Consider the following 23,802-nt stretch of genomic DNA (forward strand, 5'->3'; position numbering starts at 1 on the left):
TCTATAATTTTTGAAAATCACTAAAACATACTTTATTTATAAAATTGCCTTAACATAATACAATTTGCATAGAATAATATTTAGGCCACACAATACTAAATAAAACCATAATTTCCTTTCTAAAACCATATTTCCTGTATAACAGCAGTATTTTTCCAAATTTGCATTTTTACCAATCTATTCATATTAATAATACATGCTTCCTGAAAATTAATTTGCTAATAATTAATAATAAATTTCCATCGAAAATAACTGCTTTAGTTTATTCCCTTACTTGATAACTGAAAAGTCGTTATAAGATTTAGTCCTGCACCCGCAGGGTTCCCCGTTCAATACCCTAAAAACAACATCTCCCAAAACAAAACTTCAGTATTTCTCTATGTACAGCATTTCCTATAACTATGGAAAAGCCAAATTTTGAATAAAAATTCTTACCTTGAATTTGAGATAAAATTCAAGACAGCTCCACTGATGTTCCACTCCAATAGATTTGTAGAGAACTTCCCCAAGAGTTTCGTGGTAGCTTCAGATCATCGAACTGACTAGAATCTAGCCCGAAATCTTAGAGAGAAGGAGAATAGGTCGATTAAGAGAGAGAGAGAGAGAGAGAGAGAGAGAGAGAGAGAGAGAGGAATTTGTGCGTGAATTTCGGCCAAAAATGAAGTTTAGGCTTATTTATACACTGGCCTTCGTCGACGAGCCTGTCACTTCGTCGATGAGGTCAAGAATGAAGTTCATCGACAAATGCTCACTCCTTGTCGATGAAAATCAGAACTATTGTGTATCCTCTCGGTATCTTATCGTCGAAGAGACACGTCCCCGTCGATGAGCCCTTTATGTGTCCTCGTCGACAAATTCCCTGAGTTCGTCGATGAGACCCTATTAAATTCCTTCTTTAATTCTTCTTTCCTCTCCTCCTTCTGTTATTAAATTACAATAATTATTCGGGTCTTTACAATTAGGGTTCCCTAAGTCAGACTTGAGAATTCATCTGCCTTTCCATCACGTATAGAAGTCAGGAAGTGTCTCTCGAAGAATACCTCCTTAAAACGGCCCCATGTCATCCCTGATGAATAAGTTCTCTGCTCTTCTAGCAAACTCAAAGCCAACCATCACCTCTCAGCTTTCCCTGTCAGCTGAAACGTAGCATAGAGAACTTTCTGCTCATCGGTGCAGTGCAGAACCTTCAGTATCTTTTCTATCTTTTGCACCCAGTTCTCCGCTACAATTGGATCGGATCCTCCAGTAAACATCAAAGGATGCATGCAGGTGAACTTCTCAATGGTACAACCTATAGCTGTAGGTGGACACTCCTGTCCCCTAACAACTTCACCTGATTTCTCACATATTATGCTTGGTCAAACCCCGAGGCACGGAAGGTGAGCCTTCATTCGTAGTCCCCTCTAAGCTACTATCTCAGGTTCTTTCCTTAGGCTCCATTCTGAAAATAGTATAGGAATATATTAGCATTCTTATATCATAGCACAGTTAACACAATCATTGCAGAATACTCATGTTAATCTTTAGACTCTCAGCACAGTTAACACAATCATTGCAGAATACTCATGTTAATCTTTAGACTCTCAGGTCTAGGTCTGCCCTATCGTACAAACACGAAACCATCAATAGTTTGCCATGGTTTTACTGAAATTTTCATTCTTGGAAAAACACAGAACACCGTCAATGAATCCCTGTCTAGCTACAAGACGACCCTCAACCTACTCCACCCATTCCCTATATCCTATACTCTGGTATGTTCACAAAATCACGCTTAACCAAGTCTACAAGACCTAACAACCTGGTTAGCTCTGATACCAAATTGTCATGCCCCAAACTTAAAAATTTGACCCAGGGTGTGATTTAGTAACCTAACATGTCCCTGTATTATACAACATCCATGATACTACATAATATAAGGATTTGACCCCATAGGGTTCACGTATACCCTATCCATCATCACGTACACAATATATACGCAGCGGAAAAATTCAACCTAATACATTCATAAAACCATACCAAAATCTATACAAAACAAGATGTAGTTCCCAAAATACATAACATACCCTGGGTGTCTACATAATCCAAAATGACAATTCAGTAAAGGACCAGTACTTAGATGAGTACTTCTATACAGCTAACCAACCACCACGCTCTTGAACCACTAGGATGCTAGTGTCTGCTACTCGAAGGACCTGAAAAACATTTGTATGATAGAGGTGAAACACTTCTTAGTAAGGGAGAAACAAGTTATATCCGTGTGTGGGCATATGAGTGTTATTTTAACAGAAAAACATAATACTTCACAATTTCAGTATTTTCACAACATAATGCCAGTATAGTTCACAATGCAATTCCAGTATAGTTCACAACACAGTGAATTCACCAACACATAGTATATTTCACAACACATATCCACATTAGAATTAAACCGTATGTCCCAACTCATCGATAACAACCCAGATGAGTGACTCATCAGTATTAAACACATCATAATTAAACTGGATGTCCCAACTCATCGATAACAATCCAGATGAGCGACTCGTTGGAATTAAAATCAGATTTCAGACCCATCGAAATTTAACCAGATATCACAGCCCATCGGTAGCGAACTAGATGCCCTAACTCATCGGTAATTAAACCGGATTCTCATCTTGTCAGTAATTAAACCGGATGCTCACCAAATAATAAAAATCATCACATAGAATACTCAGTATTTAACTAGTATTAGTTTTCCATATATTCTTGAAAAAGTTTTGGAACCATCATTCCTATATCTCATTTCACGATTTCATAACACAACTCATTTCAATATACCAACTCATGCCACACCTATTTGGGTAACCAACAATCACATCATAATTGATCCGAGAATAAAGTGTGACATAAAATGGAGTTAACTCTATATTACCATGTATTCAAATACGTGATTTTCCAACAGAAATTGAGATGAAACCCAATAACCCCAATTTTCCCGAAAGTCGTAAACCCGAAAATCTCATAATTTGACCTAATAGATTTTCCCAAATAAGTAACCAAAGCATTCGTATAATCGTAAACTATAGTTTTACTAATTCAAATTTCAAAAATAACTGATATAAACAGAAACTCCTTACCTTATCTCAAAAATCGAAACACGAAACTAATCAGTCCAAAAATGACGCGGGATCCCCAAAACCTAAAAATCGAAGAACACAAATTCAATATAATCCTATTTACTACATATCTACCGAAACAAAAACAAAATCGAACCCTTACCTCGATTTCAGGACAAAACTCAAAAAATTTCAAAAGGAAGATCTGATATGATATAACCATAGAGATTCCTCCCCTGATCCACGTAGTAACGTTGGATCGTCGATTCAGGTAATAGACGTCCCAAATCTTAGAAAGAGAGATTTGGTTTGAGTTCTAGAGAGAGAGAATTTTGGTTTCATAGCAATGAAGAAATGAATAAATATTTATAACCCCTTTGACCCAGCTAGACTTGTCGATGAGACAGCATCCTCGTTGACGAGCATAAAAGGGAGTTCGTCGACAACGGAGTTGCCTCGTTGACGAGCCTAAGATTTCAGAATTTCCCAAAATCCCTTAGCATCCTCTCATTGATGAACCTCTGAATTTCATCGTTGAACTGTAGAAAGGACCTCATTGACGAGAAAAGGAGCCCCGTCGACGAGCCCTACTAGTTTTCCTTTTTAATTTCCTTCCTCTTTTTTTTATTTATTTAATTAAAAAATCTTGGGTCGGGTTCTTACATTTGATCCATATAATTCTAAACTATTAATTATTTATCAATATTACCTAAGTTCTTGAGAAAACTCCCGCTAGGATTCTCAACCCATGCCTATGGTATTTGGACACCCAACCTTGAAATCACAATACCCTAATTTAATCAACTCAAATTCCAATATAATTCCATCCAACACATAATCTAGGTTCAGATAACCCTACTAACCTTATAATCCCTAAAATAACCTACTTACCCTAATTTTGGGATAATGCCCAAACTTCTCAAACCAAAATTCTTCTCAGGCTAAGTTGTAAAGAATTTTCCCAGGATCATCATGGTAGCTTCTAATCATCGAACCGAGAAAAAACGAGGCCAGAAACTTAGAGAGAAGGCATAGAAACCATAGGTAGACAGAGAAAACAAAATAGGAAATGAAATTTCACTAAAAATCTGATTTTGCGAATATATATAGATTGTTGCCACGTGGCTTCATCGACGAGACACGTGGACTCGTCTACGAACCGGAGAAGGGAGTTCGTTGATGAAGGTGAAGAGCTCGACGATGAACCAATAGGTCTGATATACTCCCTCTCGGTATCTCTTTATTGACAAAACACTGAAACTCGTCCACGAACATTATATGGGAGCTCGTCGATGAAACCATGGCGTTCGTCGATGAACCCTGCTTTATCCCCTTTTAATTTTCCTTTCTCTCTATTATTTAATTAGTATAATTCCCGAGTCCCTACATTCTCCCCTCCTTATAAAATTTTGTCCTCAAAATTTGCTATTTGTGCTTTGCTCCATCCTCTAAGGAAAAACTTGCTACTTATTTTATTAACATTGTGGTTAGAATTATGGTTCTAGAAGATTACAAATATACTCATAAAAAAAAAATTCTCCCAAAACCAAAACACTACTTATCCTATAGCCTAATATACAACTTATACATCAATTACCCTATACTATATAAACAATATCAAAATAAATCCTACTTTATCTAAACTATTGTTGTTTCTTTTTTATCTAATACTGATCCCCACTAAACAAATGTGGGTGTTTTTGTTGTATCTCCTCCTCTAACTCCCACGAGGCCTCTTCCACTACGTGATTCCTACATAATACTTTCACTAGCGAAATTCTCCTGGTGCGCAACTCCTGTTCCTTTCTATCTAGAATCTGCACTGGTGCTTCCTCATATGCTAAAGCATCTCTAAGCGCTATCTCTTTGTTGCTGATCACATAGGAGGGATCTGGGATGTATTTCCTCAGTATGGAAACATAATATACATCATGAATCCTGGATAAAGCTGGTGGTAAAGCTAGCCTATAGGCGACTGAACCCACTCTCTCAAGTATCTCGAATGGGCCAATAAACCTAGGGCTTAACTTACCCTTCTTTCAAAATCTCACAACTCCTTTCAATGGTACTACTCTCAAAAATACATATTCTCTCACATTAAATTCTAACTTCTGATGGTGAGTATCTGTGTAACTTTTCTGCCAACTCTGAGTTGCACTGATTTTGTCTTTAATAAGTCACACTTTATCATGTGCCTACTGCACTAACTCTGGTCCCAAAACTCTCCTTTCACCCATTTCATCCTAGTATAGTGGAGAACGACACCTCCTACCATATAATTTCTCATAAGGTGCCATTCCAATGCTAGCCTGGTAGCTGTTATTATAAGCAAACTCAATTAGCGGCATATACTAGGTCCAACTACCCCCAAAATTTTGCATGCATGCTCGCAACATATCCTCAAGTATTTGGATTGTCTTCTCTATCTGGCCATCAGTATGAGGATGAAATGTCATGCCAAATTCTAACTAAGACCCCAAGGCTTCCTGTAAGCTCTTCCAAAATCATGATGTAAAATGTGGCTCTCAGTCTGAAACTATGGATATTGGCACTCCATGGGGTTGAACTATCTCCTAAATATATAATTATGCCAGTCTATCATCGAGTAACTAACTTTAATATAAAGGAAGTGGGCAGTCTTTGTCAGCTAGTCTACAACCACCCATATGGCGTTATCCCTATGCAATGCTGACAGTAACCCTGTAACAAAATCCATGGAGATATAATCCGACTTCCACTAGGGGATGTGGAGTGGCTGCAACTATCCTGCCATTCTCTGGTGCTTAGCCTTTACCTACTAGCACGTCAAACACTGCTCCACAAACTCGTTTATCTCTCTCTTCACACCGCTCCACCAGAATGACTCTCAAAGGTTCCGATACATCTTAATGCTGCAAGGATGAACTGTGTAAAGGGATCTGTGAGCCTCCTATAGAATAGCCTTCTTAATCTCAACATCTGCAAGTATGCATAGTCTGGTATGAAATCTCAGGGCTCCATCATCTGAAATAGTAAACTCCTCTCCCTGTCTGTCTTGCACTTTATCCATCAACTCTACCAATTCTTCGTCATTCCTCTAAGCAGCTTTAATCTTCTCTTACAAAGTAGGTTGTAACACTAGGTTGGCAATAAATGCCTAGTGATCACCCTCTACTAGCTCTACACTGAGCCTCTCCAAGTCCATCTGAATTGGATGCTGAATCTTCCCTATTAACAATGCTGCTCCCACTAATTTTAAGCTTAAAGCATCAGCCACCACATTTGTTTTCCCTAGGTGATAGTTGATAGTGCAACCATAATATTTAATTAGCTCTAGCCATCTTCTATGGTTTATATTCAATTCCTTCTAGGTGAATAAATACTTCAAACTTTTATGATCAGTGAAGATCTCACATCTTCCCCCATATAGATAACGCCTCCAGATTTTTAGAGCATACACCACCACAGCTAACTCTAAATCATGTATCGGGTAGTTCTTTTCATACTCTTTAAGCTACTAGGAAGCGTAAGAAATAACCCTCCCATGCTACATCAACACGCATTCAAATCCCTTCTAGAACACATCACTGTATATAACAAATCCATCCTCCCCTAATGGAATAGATAATATCGGTGTAGTGACCAGCTGCTGCTTTAATTCCTGAAAGTTTTGCCCACATTCGTCAATCCATTCAAATCTCACATTTTTCCTCGTGAGTCATGTAAGTGGACCCAATAATCTAAGAAAACCATCCACAAAATGTATGTAGTACCGATCCAGACTTAGGAAGCTTCTGACCTCCTGAATGTTCCCCAGTCTCACCCAATTCACTACCACTTCTATCTTGCTTAGGTTTACTGATATGCCATCCCCGGAGATCACATGCCCGAGGAAAGTGACCTGCCTCAACCAAAATTCACATTTCTTGAATTTAGTGAACGATTTCTTTTCCCTTAATGCCTGCAAAACCAGCCTCAGATGATTCTCGTGCTCCTAAAAACTCTTTAAGTAGACCAGTATATCATCAATAAATACCACAACAAACTGGTCTAAGTACTGATGGAACACCCGATTCATTAGGTCTATAAACATTGTAGATACATTAGTCAATCTGAACAGCATTACCAAAAACATGTAGTGCCCACACCTGGTTCAGAAAGCTGTCCTTGAAACATCCTCTGCTTTAACATATACTTGGTGATATCCTGACCGAAGGTCAATCTTGGAATAGACCTGGGTCCCCTGGAGCTAATCAAATAAATCAACGATTCTTGGAAGAGGACACTTATTCTTGATTGTAACTTTATTTATCTCTCTATAATCAATGCACATCCTCATAGTCCTGTCTTTCTTCTTCACGAATAGAACTAGTGCTCCCTAGGGCGACATGCTAGGCCTAATGAATCCTCTATCCAACAACTCCTACAACTGGTTTTTCCATTCTTTTAGTTCACCTGGAGTCATTCTGTAGGGCACTCTAGATATCGGTGCTAACCCTGACAGTAAATTCATGATAAATTCAATCTCTCGATCAGGTGGTAACCTGGGTAATTCCTTTGGAAAAACATCTAGAAATTCTCTGACTACTGAAATATCAGCTTTTTTCAATTCTTCCATTGGAATTTCCTTTATGTAGGCAACATACCCCTGCCAACCTCCCTGAATCAGCCTCCTCCCCTGAATAGCCGACACCAGCAATGGCGAGGTGCGCACAAGTGATCCCATGAATCTAAATTCCTGCTCTCTTGGGGGTCTGAAGATCACTTCCTTTTTATGACAATCAATACTGGCATAATTAGCTGCTAGCCAATCCATACCTAATATCACATCAAATCCCTACATATCTAATACCACAAGGTTGACTGGTAATACATTCTCTAGAATACACATTAGAAAGTTTTTAAGTACCCACCTACACCTCACTGTTGATTCAGTCGGTGTGGCTACTAACAACTCAACATCTAATATCTGTGTCTCAGTCTAAATAATTTGACATATCTTAACGACATGAAAGAATGGGTGACACCTATGTCAAATAAAGCAACAACTTTATATGGTAAAATGGTAAGAATACCTATCACGACATCTCCGATAGTCTCAGCGACTCTCGATGTCAATGCATAAACCCTCGCTGGTACTGTATTCCTCTACTGGCCGCCACCCCTGGGTGCTTGATTATATCTCTGAATCTGTCTAGGGGCTGGTGCATTGTTCGATGGCCAATGACACTCCCATGCTAAATGTCTGGGTCTACCACATTTGTAGCAAATATTATTTCCCAATCAACATGCTCCTATATGTCTCCTACCGCATATAGGGCAAATAGGGTATGTCTACTTTCCCTGGTACCTATGATCTCCTCCCTCCTATCTCTGAGCACTGGGATATCTATTTCCTCTCCAAGGGCCTTAACTGGACCCTGCCTGAAATCCTGGAGGTGTGGGCCTCTTCCTCTCTTCCTCTGGATCGGTGCTCCCACATCTTTTTAGTCACTCTCCTCTACTACTGTGGCCCTATCAGCCAATTCAGAAAAATCCTACACTTTTACGACTACCACCTACTTGTAGATATCCTGCCTTAAGCCCCTCTCAAACATCCTTGCCTTTTTAACTTCGTCGAGGATGACATAGGGGGCAAAGCGTGACAGCTCAATAAACTTTGCTGCATACTGCTAGATCATAAGATTTCCTTGAGTCAATTTCAGAAATTTTGCTACCTTAGCCTCTCTGACAGTGGCAGGAAAATAACGATCAAAGATAACTTCTATAAATCAACACCAAGTCATAGCCACTGGTACATGTCTCTGCTCCTCCAATAATCTCGTAGCCGTCCACCATCTCTCGGCCTCACCTGTCAATTTATAGGTAGCATAGGGAACCCTCTGTTCATCTATATAGTAGAGCACCGTCAATATTTTCTCGATCTCCAGCATCTAGTTTTCAGCCATTGCAAGATCGGCTCCTCCTGAGAACGCTGGAGGATTCATTTTAGTAAACTTCTTGATAGTACAGCCCTGATATGTTGATGGGCCTCCTTGTTCTCTAGAGCTCCGCACAATCTCAACCATAACCTGCTGAGCCATACTATGCAGAACTGCATCTAAATCACCACCACCTGCACCAGAGAGGCTTGCACCTTCATCACCACTGGCGTGGGCACTACTACCCCCAGAGTCCATCCTAAAAAGAAATTAAACATAGTCTAAGGACCCTATCTGCACAACATAACTAACATATTTATCTAATTGAAATCTTATATCCTCGATTAATTAAACATCCTTATTGTCAATTTAAGATTCAGACCAGTAATTGAGAAACACAACCCGACAATAGTTTACTATGATTTTCCTGGTATCGTCACCCTAGGAAAAATATAGAAACCACCTCGGAAATTTTGCTCCCCAATCACGGGACTAAACCCTAAATACTCATCTTAGTTCCCTGACATTGACTCTACAAATTCCTGGTCAACTCCTATACTCTGGTATTGTTTTTGTTGTACACTATAGTCTACAGAACCTAGCAACCCAGGCTCTGATACCAAATGATAACAACCCAAATTTTATAACCCATTTTTTATACTTTCAAGCTATATATCATAACTCTGATACCCTGTATATAAATATTTGTCATCATCACGGTTTAGTGTGGATGTCGTGGTAACCTGTGCACTCTATGTATATTACCTATGCAGCGAAAAAATATAAGTATCCAAACCATATCCCATAATACACAATACCAGAGTACTACTGATCCACCTATAAATATATACACACATGTACATCATTTCCCAAAACAAAATCCCAAAATACTAAGGGCTCTACTAATTAGCCCAAGACTCGCCCCAAAACTATGCCAACTTAGCCACCTTTTCTATCTCTGAATCGGCCTTGCACATCTCTCTGGGTTACCTAAAATGTTCATAATGCTGGGGTGAGACACCTCTCAATAAGGAGAAACATGTTATACCAGTGTGTGGCATATGAGTTTGTAAGAAGAACATAATCTTTTATTAAAACTATAAATGAGATATTATGTAAAAGTATCTATACTATAACCCACATCTATGTCATTTAAAATATAGTAATTCTGAGTTAACTATTCAATTATACTTCTATCTATAATATATAATTTATGTTTTTTTGTGTATACTGTATATGTATATAATTCTAAAAACTTTCCTGGATGGTTGTATGTCATGATTTAACCCCTCATGACAGGGTTGTGCGGTTCGTAGGTGAGACTAAACACTGATTGGCCTACCAGAGCTAGCCTAACTGTATTTATCTGTATCTATAGCACGAAAGGCCCGCTCCACTTGGTCCGAATGCCAAGGAGCCCTCTACTCTACCTGTGGAAAAATCGAAAATACCATACTCTATCTAAGACGTATGGTTGCACTGTCTATACTATATAGTTATGGTATCATGCTCTGTAAACTATTTGGTTCCATCAGGGTTTGATACTATGCAATACTATTTCTATATAACATCTATTTGTTTTATCATGATTCTATATAAATTGTATTTACCATGATGTCGTAATTCTATGTATTAACCACAACGCTACACTATAACTATATATCTGTATCAACTGTAAATTTGTATGTCATGGTTCTATGCTCTGTGTATCATGGTTCTATAAAATTCTGTATAATCCTAGTTCTGTAAAATTCTGTATAATCATGCTATAATGAAACATTGTATAATGGTACTGTAAAACACTGTAAAATCACGGTACTATAAAACCCTATAAAATCATGGTACTTTAAAACACTGTAAAATCATAGTACTGTAAAACACTGTAAAATATTGTATGGCCATAGCTTTGAAAATGAAGCTGTATAATCTGTATAACGTAATTTTGTAAAAACTATATAATCATAACTCTATAGTCTGTATAAAATTTTGTAATATTCTAGTACTACTCATGCCACACAATTAAATAAAACTTACTAATTATAATCCGTAATACTGTATAATTTTCATGTTCTGATTTGTCTAAAAACATACTCTGTAACTCATAATCATATACTATACTTTACTGATAAAATCTCTAATTTAACTTGCATAACATATTTCCCTTACTTAACTGGCTAGGAGATCTAACTCCAATTTTATTCGTATGCACACAGCGTACTAACTTTTAAATCTTGAAATAATATACATTCCTAATTCAATTAACCCAAACTCAGAATAATAACTATATTTGCCTTTTCCCCAGACTCACCTTTATCTTTGATCTATAAAATTATGAATTATGAATTATTTATCAATATTACCTGAGTTCTTGAGAAAACTCTCATTGGGATTCTCAATCCATGCCTGTGGTGTTTGGACACCCAACTGTGAAATCACAATACCCTAATTAATCAACTCATATTCTAGTATATTTCCATCCTACACAAAATCTGGGTTCAGAAAACCCTACTAACCTTATAATTCCTAAAATAACCTACTTACCCTAATTTTGGGATAATGCCCAAACTTCTCAAACCAAAATTCTGCTCTAGTTAAGTTGTAGAGAATTTTCCCAGGATCATCATGGTAGCTTCTAATCGTCGAATTGGGGAAAAATGAGGTCGGAAACTTAGAGAGAAGGTAAAGAAACCGTAGGTAGAGAGAAAGCAAAATAGAAAAAATTTCGCTGAAATTCTGATTCTGGGAATATATATATATATATATATATATATATATATATATATATAGACTGCTGCCACATGACTTCATCGACGAGACACGTGGACTCGTCAACGAACCAATGGGTCTGAAATACCCCCTCTGGGTATCTTTTCGTCCACAAAATAATGAAACTCATCCACGAACACTATATGGGAGCTTGTCAACCAAACCAGAGCGTTCATGAACGAACCCTGCTTTATTCCTTTTTAATTTTCCTTTCTCTCTATAATTTAATTACTATAATTCTCGGGTCTTTACACGACATGCTACTAAAAATTTGTTAAATTTTTTCCAGAATAATCAAAGTCATATACCATATTTGTGAAAATGATTATAGTATGCTCAATGTTAAAACATTTTTGAAAGGGTGAATGAAGTTCAAATGAATTTTGAACTTCATCTCTAAATTTACTTTTGCATATGCTAAGTGAAATTTTTTTCAATCATGGACTCATTTGCATTATTTGATTATTATAGTTGTTTTTGAAACCTAAGGAAGCCATGTAAACTATGAACATCACATTTGATTTTTTCATAGAACTATATTTTGATATAGATTGTTTGTGGGATGCATGAATACATTACATTATTTAATGCTTATTATATGAAGTTCTTTTGCACTTATAAAATTTATTATTGGTTAGATTGTTGTGAACTTTTTATTATAAACACGCAAGTTTTGAGCATATCTCTATGGAAAATGTCCTATTTACAGACGAAATGCTGCCAAAATTTTTATAAACTGATAAAACTTAACTATTTAAAATTGTATCACTTTTTTTAACTATGTCTGAATGTCCGATTATTTTGCTATCAAATCATTGATACTTATAGTATGCATACATATATGTTCAAAAATCATATACTAATTTTTTTTTTTTTTTTATAATTCTTAACTTGTAAGGTTTGCGGCTGTCACAACATCAGCACGATGGCATGCAATATAGTCCGATGCAGCTTTTGATTTTTTTTTTTTGTTTTTTTGTTTTTTTGTTTTTTTGTTTTTTTTGTTATTTGAACATATGGCATTTATGTATTTTAATTTGAATTTTTGTAATGTATTTCTATTTGAATTTGAATTTGAATTTGTATAATGTATTTGCATTTGAATTTGAATTAGAATTTTGAATAATTTGTAAATTTTTTAGTAATTATGGTTTAATGCTATGTATGTGAAAATGTAATTACAAATTTTTACAGAAATTAATGATTAAAAAATTTAACTTTAAATTATTAGTGATGGTTTTAAAACCTTCACTAATAATTTTCTATTTTTTAAGTATTAGTGTTGGAATTGGAGTATTCCCAAAAGGGGGGGTGAATTGAAATTTTAAACTTCTTCCTAGGTTTAACCAAATATTACTAGTATTACACAAACCTAGGGTCTTTCTATATAATCAAAAACCCAATCAAATATTCGAACAATTAAACACAAACATTCAAGTGTTGAAATTAAATTGTAGAAATTAAAAACAAGCATAAGAAATGTTATCGGGGTTCAGCCAATACTGCCTACGTCCCCGCCTCAGTTCGCAAGCCCGAGGATTATCACTAATACTTACTTAATGGGTGGAGTGACACTGTTTACAAGACCATGTCAAATTACCAGGGCTGACCTCAACCTATACAACCTCTCCTTAAAGGGGCGGAGAAGACCCACCTAAGGCCACACCTGAATTACAACAGATCAATACAAATTTTGTGTACAATGAAAGGTGCTTCTAACCCAAGCATATTTTTACAATATTATGATCCAAACATGCACTCATATATAATAGGAATATATGCTCAAGTGAGACAATTTATAACAAGATTTCAACTCTCCAAAGATGTATATAAACGTGTGTATATGTGAGAGTGACAACCTTTGATTTAGAAAGATTATAATCAGTATATAATATCAGAGGAACTTTGAATCTCAAGGTAAGAATCTCAACAATAATATTTTTCAAATATTAAACACAACTGAGATTTAGAGATCAAGCTTGCTCAAAAATAATTTATCAAATAGTGCAAGCAAACTTTCAAATCTGGCAATGAAGATGCCAAGACTTAGAAGCTAGCAAGAGTTCTTCTCAAATAATATTTATCAATCAAATATATTGAGAAAAAACCTAACTTTACTCTCGAAGAAAAATATCAAACAATGCAAGACAACGAGAGTATAAAGCTTCAAGAGCAATATATGCAAGCTCACACAAATGAGAATCAAACTCACTTTAACTTGCAATTAGTTTGTAAGAAATGAGCACAAGAAAAATATAACTCTCTGTTTTGAAAAAGATTTAGCAAGAAGAAAATGAGAAAGTATTAAAAATTTCACTTAGAAATATGAAGCATAACCAATATGGGCTCAAGAAAAATCAGAGGAAATTTTCGCTAATTATATTGCTAACTCTATGTTGATTTGGACAAATGAGGGGTATATATATAGAATTACTTTAATTTTAGACCGACAGGGATATAGAGGGAATTTCTAAAAATTTTAATTAATAATTAACCCTTGTTTAGAGCGAGTTACTACAATTAAAAATATGACAAATTGAGAGTTTCGGTCGATCGTATTCATAGTTCGGTCGACCATATTGTCAAGTTTAGTCGACCATAGAGATTTTGAACTAAGAAGATGGTCAACCATCATTGGGCAATTTTGAACCTCTTTGTGGGTTCGGTCGACCATGACAAGTTCGATTGGCTACTCAACATGTTCGGTTAACCACGGCCAAAATGAACTACACATTTGGTCGACCGAACAGTTGGGGTGTCAGACACATGATGATTCGGTCGACCTAGAACACTATATTCAAAAGATGAGCAGTCGACCGTACAAAGTCAAAGTGTTGACTTCTTTGACCGTTCGATTGACCATGGCATTTTATACTGCCACAGTTCAATTGATCGAGGCTAAGCCTTTTCAGTCAAAAGTGGTTCGGTCGACCTAACTTAGTATAACTAGATTGGTTCGGTTGACTGGAACCCTTGCAAAGTTCATTTTAGGTCCTGATTTTTATAAGTAGTCACCCCTATTCATATACTTATAACTCTTAATTTATATGGGATTTTTCATGAGGTGGTTGGGGACCAAGAGTCAATCTACGGCCGAGACTTTTAAATTAAAGCAAAAAATTTGGTGTCGACCGACTGAAGTCAAGTTTGGTTACCTACGGTCAGTCTATGGCCTTTTGAGCATTTAAACCCTATCATGCATGCAGATGCATTATTACAGACCATATTAAATATTACAGACCCAAAAGAATAAATGCAAATACAATAAAGAGAAAGGTCTTCATTATTTTTCTACTTCACATGCCATATATGAATATGCCAGAAGTATGTGCTATTTAAGGTCTTTCAGACATCCACTTTACTTTCTTGTGTGCTTTTTGAAAGATTAACCTATTCAATTACTTAGGCACACATATTAGTAACATACAATTTGTCATTATCAAAACCAAAGATCGGACTCAAAAGGTCAACAAACTTCCCCTTTTTTATGATAACAAACGCATCAGAGAAAAATGTGTTAAGCCTGAAAAGGCTCCCACTGAGAATATGTATAATTTGAAGATAAATAATATAGCACAAGCATATACAAGACAAAAGACATTTCAAATTGATTATGCATTTAGTTTTTGCGTTTAAAGCACACTTAAGCTCAGACCATTCAAATTATGAGTATAAAAGATATGCAATATTTTGCTCAAGCAATTCACTCCCTTTTGGCATCAACAAAAGGGTTAAGCTAAGAGAAAAAAAAAAAACTTTGGGTATTTAAAATTTCTTGGCTTAAAAATTTTTTTATTTTCATGACACAAAAATATAAAACGAAATGGCATATGTCACGAATCATTTAAGCACGCATGCAAGAAACAAAATGTGTCTCACGTAAGATCATTTCTTGCCAAGAAAAATATAAAAATATATGAATATATATATATATATATATATATATATATAAACGCGCCGCACACACACACACACACACATTATCATGAAGTACTGGGGGTGTGCTTGCTGAAAAAGAAATTTTAAAGGTAACGCAAGCACTATTTTTCTAGTATTTCATTTAAGTAGAGAACTAAGCAAGACCAGAAAAACACAACCACGGCGATCCTAAAGATAACAAAGAATTTAAAACAAGGATCTTATGGAAACACAGATGATTGTGGAAAAACTACATATATTAACTAAAGATATTCAATAAAAACAATACACTTAAACACATGCCGCAATGAATTTCAATAAATATCTAAGCCTTAAAAAAAATTTTGTGAGCATAGCAAGATAGAATTTTCATTTTAGATGCTCCCCTTATCAATTGGAGTACGAGCTTAGATGAACACAGTTGCTTATACTAACCAAAGATTAATTTCATTAAGCATGCCAAGCAGTATAAGCAATTATTTTTGCACTCCTTAAGCCCACTATACTGAATATGTATTAACTATATTCATCACCTGATCAGTATAGTTGTCCCTATAGACCATAGATGCATCAGAAAATGTATATTAAGACATACTTAAGAGTTGATGACCCAAGAACATTTCATGTCAAATCACAACACATTAAAATGCAGGATATAATGTTCAGGGTTTTCAAAAGAGCCTTAATATTTTTAAAAAAAATGAAGCGATGCATGTGAGTCCTTTAAGTTCTTTCTATAGGGAAGGTGCTTAGCTCCTCTAAATGTTCGATAATTATGTAAGGATGAAGTTTAATATTCAATTAGGTTTCACTCATCCTTTCAAAAACATTTTGTCATTTATTTTATCATAATCATCTTTGTACACGATTGTATTTTGGGGAAAAAATTTCGAAATTCTAGAAGCATGTCATTTGTAAATTAGATATTTTCCCATAAAACTTATTCCTGATAACTGGTTGTTTTCAACAAAAATATTTATATAAATCATGCAACAACCTAAAATTTCTACCCGCATGCAATTCTCATCACTGCATCTGCCATATAGGAGGCATTCTAAACTAAGCATGCAATTAGGTAGCAATTACCAATTAAAAGAATTAATCTATCCATCAAAGATTATAAATAGTAAAAAGCAGTGGATAGATTTACATTCAGTATAGTGTTGTTATTCATTAAGGAATATAAAATATGATCATGAGAGCATTTTAATTTAATAGTCATGAAAGATAAATGCTCCTCCTGAGTTAAGCACTCAACCAAATCCTACCTTTTGTACTTTTTAAATTCTTTAGCCAGGTGTTCTAAGATTTTCAATGATTCAGACTTGGCTTTACATGATTAGACTTAGAGGACCAAAAAGTCAGCCTATAATGTCTCTTTTCTTATGAATTTCAATATATAAGAGGCCCCAAGTTGGAATGACTTTCGATTTAAAATGCATGTGCATAGGATTTCTTAAAATTTATGCATTCATCTAGAGTAGGACCTAGAGTAACCAACTTAGCCATTCAACTCATCTCTCATAATATAAGGCGCTAATGGATTAGACTTAAATTTTGAGAGCTTAAGAGATTAGTATAGGATAAATACTCTTAAGGATTTAAATTTCTATTAAGTTAAAAAGAGTATTTAGAGGATGCCATGCATTTTTCAAAATATTTTCGTGCAAGTAATCATGTCCAAGTTTGGGCAAAGAGCATTAAGGATATATGTGCCAATTGTGAACAATGCTCATTGGAGATTGGAAGACATCCTTTAGATATAATCATAAGGATACCTGTTAATTGGCACTAGTAGAATAGGCGTTTTTTATCAATAGTGCTTAAACCTAGAGTGGTGACTAATATTTGATTAGGCTTTTATGTTCTAGAATGAGCTTAGGGTATATAATATGGCAAGACTAATTCCCTAAGGCTCAGGCCTGTGTAATGGACAAAAGGTATGCTTAGCTTAAAGTTTTACATTCAAGTATGAATTAAGCATTAGGAATTATTTACCAGGCACAAGTGCCTTGTCCATTTGGAAGTGGATTTAGATTCTTAGTAAAACAAGATAGTGTATTGGGAATGCATATACTAAAATTTTATATTTTAAACCTGAACCACTTCCCAAGCCTTTTAATCATCACAACCGCTATACCTAAGAACTAAGGACGAATAAAATAATTATGTAATTTCTATTGAAACTATCCTTCTTCATCTCCTACTAGGTTTGCTTTCATAATTACCCACAACATTTCTTTGTCTATGCCTCTGGCACCTCTCAATGTAAGTTTATATAGAATGTGCCGCATCATTAAGAAAATTTTGTATATACGTGAAAGATTTTTCTTATTTGTTCTATTTTTACTAAATGAGGCAGATTATGACTGTGGGACTTAAAAAGTGAACCCCTTTTGAAAGATTTATTTCTTTCAACTTCTAAGGGTTTATTATGATTATTCTTTTCATTACTTGTGGATTTGAAAAACATTTTAGGATAATTTTCAATTTCTCTCTCTGTGCAAATGTTTTCCAAAACCTTCGCAATTTTCTTATTTTCTAAGGTAACGTGATATTCTTCTAGATTTTCTAGTTGTTTTGTTATCTTTTTATTTTCATTTTTAAAAAATATTTTCTATTTATTCATCCTAACTAGAAGCTTATGCATTTTTGATAAATCATTTTCTAGTTTTTCATTCAAAAACATGCTTCCATTTATCAATTCAGCACATGATTCATCATAAGATATATCACAACAATCATCGTATGAATCAATACATGCATTGTCATCAAAGCAATCATTAGATTCAACTGATGATTCAACATATGATATATCACAAGCTTCAGTATAAGAATCATCACATGAATTATTACACGAATCAATAAATAAGGCATACTAAGAATCATATACCTTAGTGTCTATTGATATTACTAGACCATGTTTACCTCCTCCTGATCATTTGAGATTGGAGAATTTAAAGGAGTTATTTCCTTCTCTTTGGACTCTCCATATTTCTTTTCTAACTCATCCTAGATTTCCCTCGCATTTGTACATGCCATAATCTCAAGAAAAATAATAGAATCTAAAATGAAATACAGTAAGTCCATGGCATGTGAATTTGCATGCATCACAAAAATATTATTTTCATTTACAGACATTCAAATTCCTTTGATAATCATTTGCCAGGCCCTCTAGTCCATTGATTTTATAAATATGCTCATTCTAATTTTCCAGCCGGTGTAATCAACACCACAAAATAATGGAGGACTGGAAGGTGATCATCCCTCTCCCAATGGGGATACACCAATGTGAGTCATTTGCGATCTTTTGAAAAAACGTGTAAGTCTACGCAACGAGGCTTTGATACCAATTGTTGGAATTGGAGCATTCCCAAGAGGGGGGCTGAATTGAAATTTTAAACTTTTTCCTAGGATTAACCAGATATTACCAGTATTACACAAACCTAGGGTCTTTCTATATAATCAAAAACCCAATCAAATATTTAAAAAAATTAAACACAAACATTCAAGTGCTTAAATTGCAAAAATTACAAGTAGACACAAGAAATGCTATCAAGGTTCAGCCAATACTGTCTATGTCCCACCCCCCCCCCTTCAGCTCACAAGCCCGAGGATTACCACTATTGCTCACTTAACGGATGGAGCGATACTATTTACAACATCAGGTCAAATTACCAGGGCTGACCTCAACCTATAAAACCTCTCCTTAAAGAGGCAGAGAAGACCCACCTCAAGCCACGCCTAAATTACAACTGATCAATACAAATTTTGCGTACAATGAAAGGTGCTTCTAATACAAGAAGATTTGTACAATATTATGATCCAAATATGCACTCACATATAATAGGAATATATGCTCAAGTGAGATAATTTCTAAAAAAATTTTAATTCTACAAAGATGTATATAAACATGTGTATACGTGAGAGTAACTACCTTTGATTTAGAAAGATTATAATCAATATATAATATCAACAAAACTTTGACTCTCAAGGTAAGAATCTCAACAATAATATTTTTCAAATATTAAGCACAACTAAGATTTAGGGATCAAGCTTGCTCAAAAATAATTTAGCAAATAGTGCAGGCAAGCTTTCGAATCTAGTAATGAAGATGCCTAGACTCAGAAGCTAACAAGAGTTCTTCTTAAATAATATTTATCAATAAAATATATTGAGAAAAAACCTAGCTTTACTCTCCAAGAAAAATATCAAACAATGCAAGACAATGACAATAAAAAGCTTCAAGGGCATTATATGTAAGCTCACACAAGTGGGAATCCAACTCACTTTAACTTGCAATTAGTTTGCAAGAAAGGAGCACAAGAAAAATATAACTCTCTGTTTTGAAAAAGATTTAGCAAGAATAATATGAAAGAGTATTAACAATTTGGCTTGGAAATATGAAATACAAGCAATATGGGCTCAACAAAAATCAAATGATTTTTTTCTAATTATATTGCTAACCCTATGCTAATATGGACAAATGAGGGGTATATATAGAATTCCCTTAATTTTAGACCATTAGAGATGCGGAGGGAATTTTTGGAAAGTTTAATTAATAATTAAACCCTGTTTAGAGCGAGTTACCGCAGTTAAAAATATGGCAACCCAAGAGTTTCAGTCAACCATATTCATGGTTCGGTTGACCATATTGTCAAGTTTGGTTGATCGTGGAGATTTTGAACTAAGAATATGGTCGACTGTCATTGGGCAATTTTGAACCCCTTCATGAATTGAATCAACCATGACAAGTTCAGTTAGCTACTCAACATGTTCGGTCGACCCGGCCAAAAATGAACTACATATTTGGTCGGCCGAACAGTTGGGGTGTCAAACACTTGGTGATTCGGTCGACCGACGACACAATGTTCAAAAGATGAACAATCGACTGTACGAAATCAAAGTGTTGACTTCTTTGACCATTCGGTCGACCGTGGCATTTTACACTGCCACAATTTGGTCAACCGAGGTTAAGCGTTTTCAGCCAAAAGTGGTTCGGTCGACCCAGCTTAGTGTAACTAGATTGGTTTGGTCGACCGGAGCCCTTTCAAAGTTCATTTAGGTCTTGATTTTGATAAGTAGTCACCCCTATTCATATACTTATAACTCTTGAGTTATAGGAGATTTTTCGTGAGGTGCTTGGGGACCTAGAGTCAGTCTATGGCCTAGGCTTTTAAATTAAGGCAAAAAATTCAGCGTCGGCAGACCAAAGTCAGGTTTGGTTACCTACAGTCAATCTATGGCCTTTTGAGCATTTGAACCCTGTCATGCTTGCAAATGCATTATTATAGACCATATTAAATATTACAGACCTAAAAGAATAAATGCAAATACAATAAAAAGAGAGGTCTTCATTCTTTTGCTACTTCAGATGCCATATATGAATATGTCGGAAGTATATGCTCTTTAAGGTCTTTCAAGCATCCACTTCACTTTCATGTATGTGTTCTGAAAGATTAACTTGTTCAAGTACTTAGGCACACACATTAGTAACATACGGTTTATCATTATCAAAACTAAAGATCAAACTCAAAAAGTCAACAATTAGTGAAAGTTTCAAAATTGTCACTAATAGTAGAGTATTAGTGATGAATTTCAAAACCGTCACTAATAGTAGAGTATTAGTGACGAATTTCAATATTGTCACTAATAGTATATTATTAGTGACGGTTTTGAAATTCGTTACTAATACTCTAAGCAATAGTGACAGTTTTGAGCCGAGCCAATGTAGAATTTATAGTGATAGTCTTTAGGGTTTTAGCGACGGTTGTAATTCATCACTAATACTCTATTGTTAGTGACACTTTTAAAATTCATCACTAATAAGTATTAGTAACCACAGTTATGGCAACTATATCAAAATTGTCAATAATACTTATAAAACCGTCACTAATACTATTAGTGACAGTTTGTGATTATTAGTGACGGTTTTGATCCGTCACTAATAACCGTCACTAATAAGCTTATTTTTTGTAGTGATTACTATGGGGGTTAGTAGAAGGGGTAGACTTAAAATAACTTAAAATGAGATTGTGAATAAGGATTTAATAACCCTAAATTTGTCAAAAAAAAATGGTCCATGATCACATAAATTGGTGGAAAGGGATTCATATAGTTGACTCCACCTAGTGGGACTTAAGGTTTAATTTTGTTGTTGTTGTTACATTTTTCAATCACCCCAAAAGTAAAGTGCATTTATCACTATATAGGCCAGATGACTAACCATGCTTATTTCTTTCACCATTTCTCACGCAAATCCTTGAATTAAACGTCTATTGTAACACTCCAAACCCAAAATTGGGGTCCAGAGTGCCACATAGGAATAAATATACTCTCTGATACCATAATCCATACACCCTAAACCTAATGGGGTCAAGGGTGAGACTTCCCAGAAATCAACTCAATGCAAACAGTGGAAATAATTTAAACTCAAATACCATACCAGAGTACTAAACCACCATAAACATATAAGTATCTCCAAGTAACAATAATACAACCGAAGGAGTAAAAATAAAGCAAATATATAATTATGTATCTTACAAACACTTACTCTAAACTATAATATCTAACCCCTTCCCAAAGTTTGCTAAGCTTGATTTCCCGTAGGTCCTGAAAAGTTGAAATATTTATTGGAGTGAGACACCTCTTAGTAAGACAAAATAGATTATTATCAGTGTGCAGCTAACATGAGTTTTAGTGTAAGGAAAACACATCCATTAATTAACTTTAAATGAGAGAGCATTTATAAATTGTACTCACACTCAAATAATTGAAAATACATATTTTCTTCTTAAAACATATTTCGGTTCAATAAATAGTCATGTTTACTTAAATCTACATTTATGTATTTTACATAATACAACAGAATTTTCACAGTTTCCATACATTTAATTATGAAATATATATTGAACCCCATCATCCTCAGTATGATCTCATTTTTTTTCAACACAGAATTTTCAATAGTCATTTCACAATATTCACATATTCTAAAAAAATTCTAGAACTAGTGTGATACCTCCACTTTTACCATATAACATCATAAAAATTCCAACAGGTTTAATTATGCAATATCATAAATTATTCTCATTAGACACAATTTGTATATAACTATAATTTCATAAATTACCTGGAAAATTCTTATATATACGCAGTAAATTTAAATAAAGAAGCAGATATGATCAATTTCACCTATTTAATTTAATTTCAATATATTCCCAAAAACTCAAGTTGATCAAAACCCCGCACTTTAATTTACTTCAAATATATTCCCAAAAATCCGATTTGATCAAATCCCCACAATTTAACTTAATTTAAATATATTCCCCAAATACCTGATCTAATCAAATCCCTGCAGTTTAACTTACCCCACACATATGGGAATAATTGAATTTACAAAATAAATTTAAATCGGGAATATATTTTCAAAATTAACTGACATAACCTATTCCCCTTACATTAGCACTAGGGTGGTGCCTACGACGTCCAAACGACAAAATTTCTTCGGTTAAAATGTTAAAGAGTGGAGCTAGGACCCGAAAATTATGTTTGTTTTTCAATTTGGTGAAGAGATAGCCAAGAAATTAAGAGAGAGAGAGAGAGAGAGAGAGAGAGAGAGAGAGAGAGAACGGTGGGTAAATTGGGGGGGGATGGCAAATTCAGTCCTGAAGCTTCCTAAAGCTTCAGGATGTTTATATGTATATAATATTTATATTATATTTGATAAAAGAGAAACTCTCAATCAATCTTATTAACACTGTTCAAGGCTTTGTAGCTAAAGGAGGTAGGGTATACAAGGGTAACTTAGGAAATATACAAGGGTACAATGGTAACTTAGGAAGTATACTAACATCCCCACTCAAACTCAAGGTGGTATTGAAGATGTCAACTGGAGTTTTCATACTAAAGTATGATGCCGACTAGGTGGATGAGCCTTAGTGAAGATATCAGCCAATTGATCAGTCGAAGGAACTGACAGGAGGTGAAGTGTTTAACATCCCCCTTTCAGGTGTTGTCACTTAACCTTGTGGGCCTTGCGCCCATGGCAACAACGGGTAGCTATCAGAGCACTCACCGAGATTGAGGCATTACGTATCGCCGTCCCTCAATTCAGTAAGCCCTCAGGC

This window comes from Malania oleifera, chromosome 3, assembly GCF_029873635.1.
Source record: "Malania oleifera isolate guangnan ecotype guangnan chromosome 3, ASM2987363v1, whole genome shotgun sequence".
NCBI lineage: Eukaryota > Viridiplantae > Streptophyta > Magnoliopsida > Santalales > Ximeniaceae > Malania > Malania oleifera.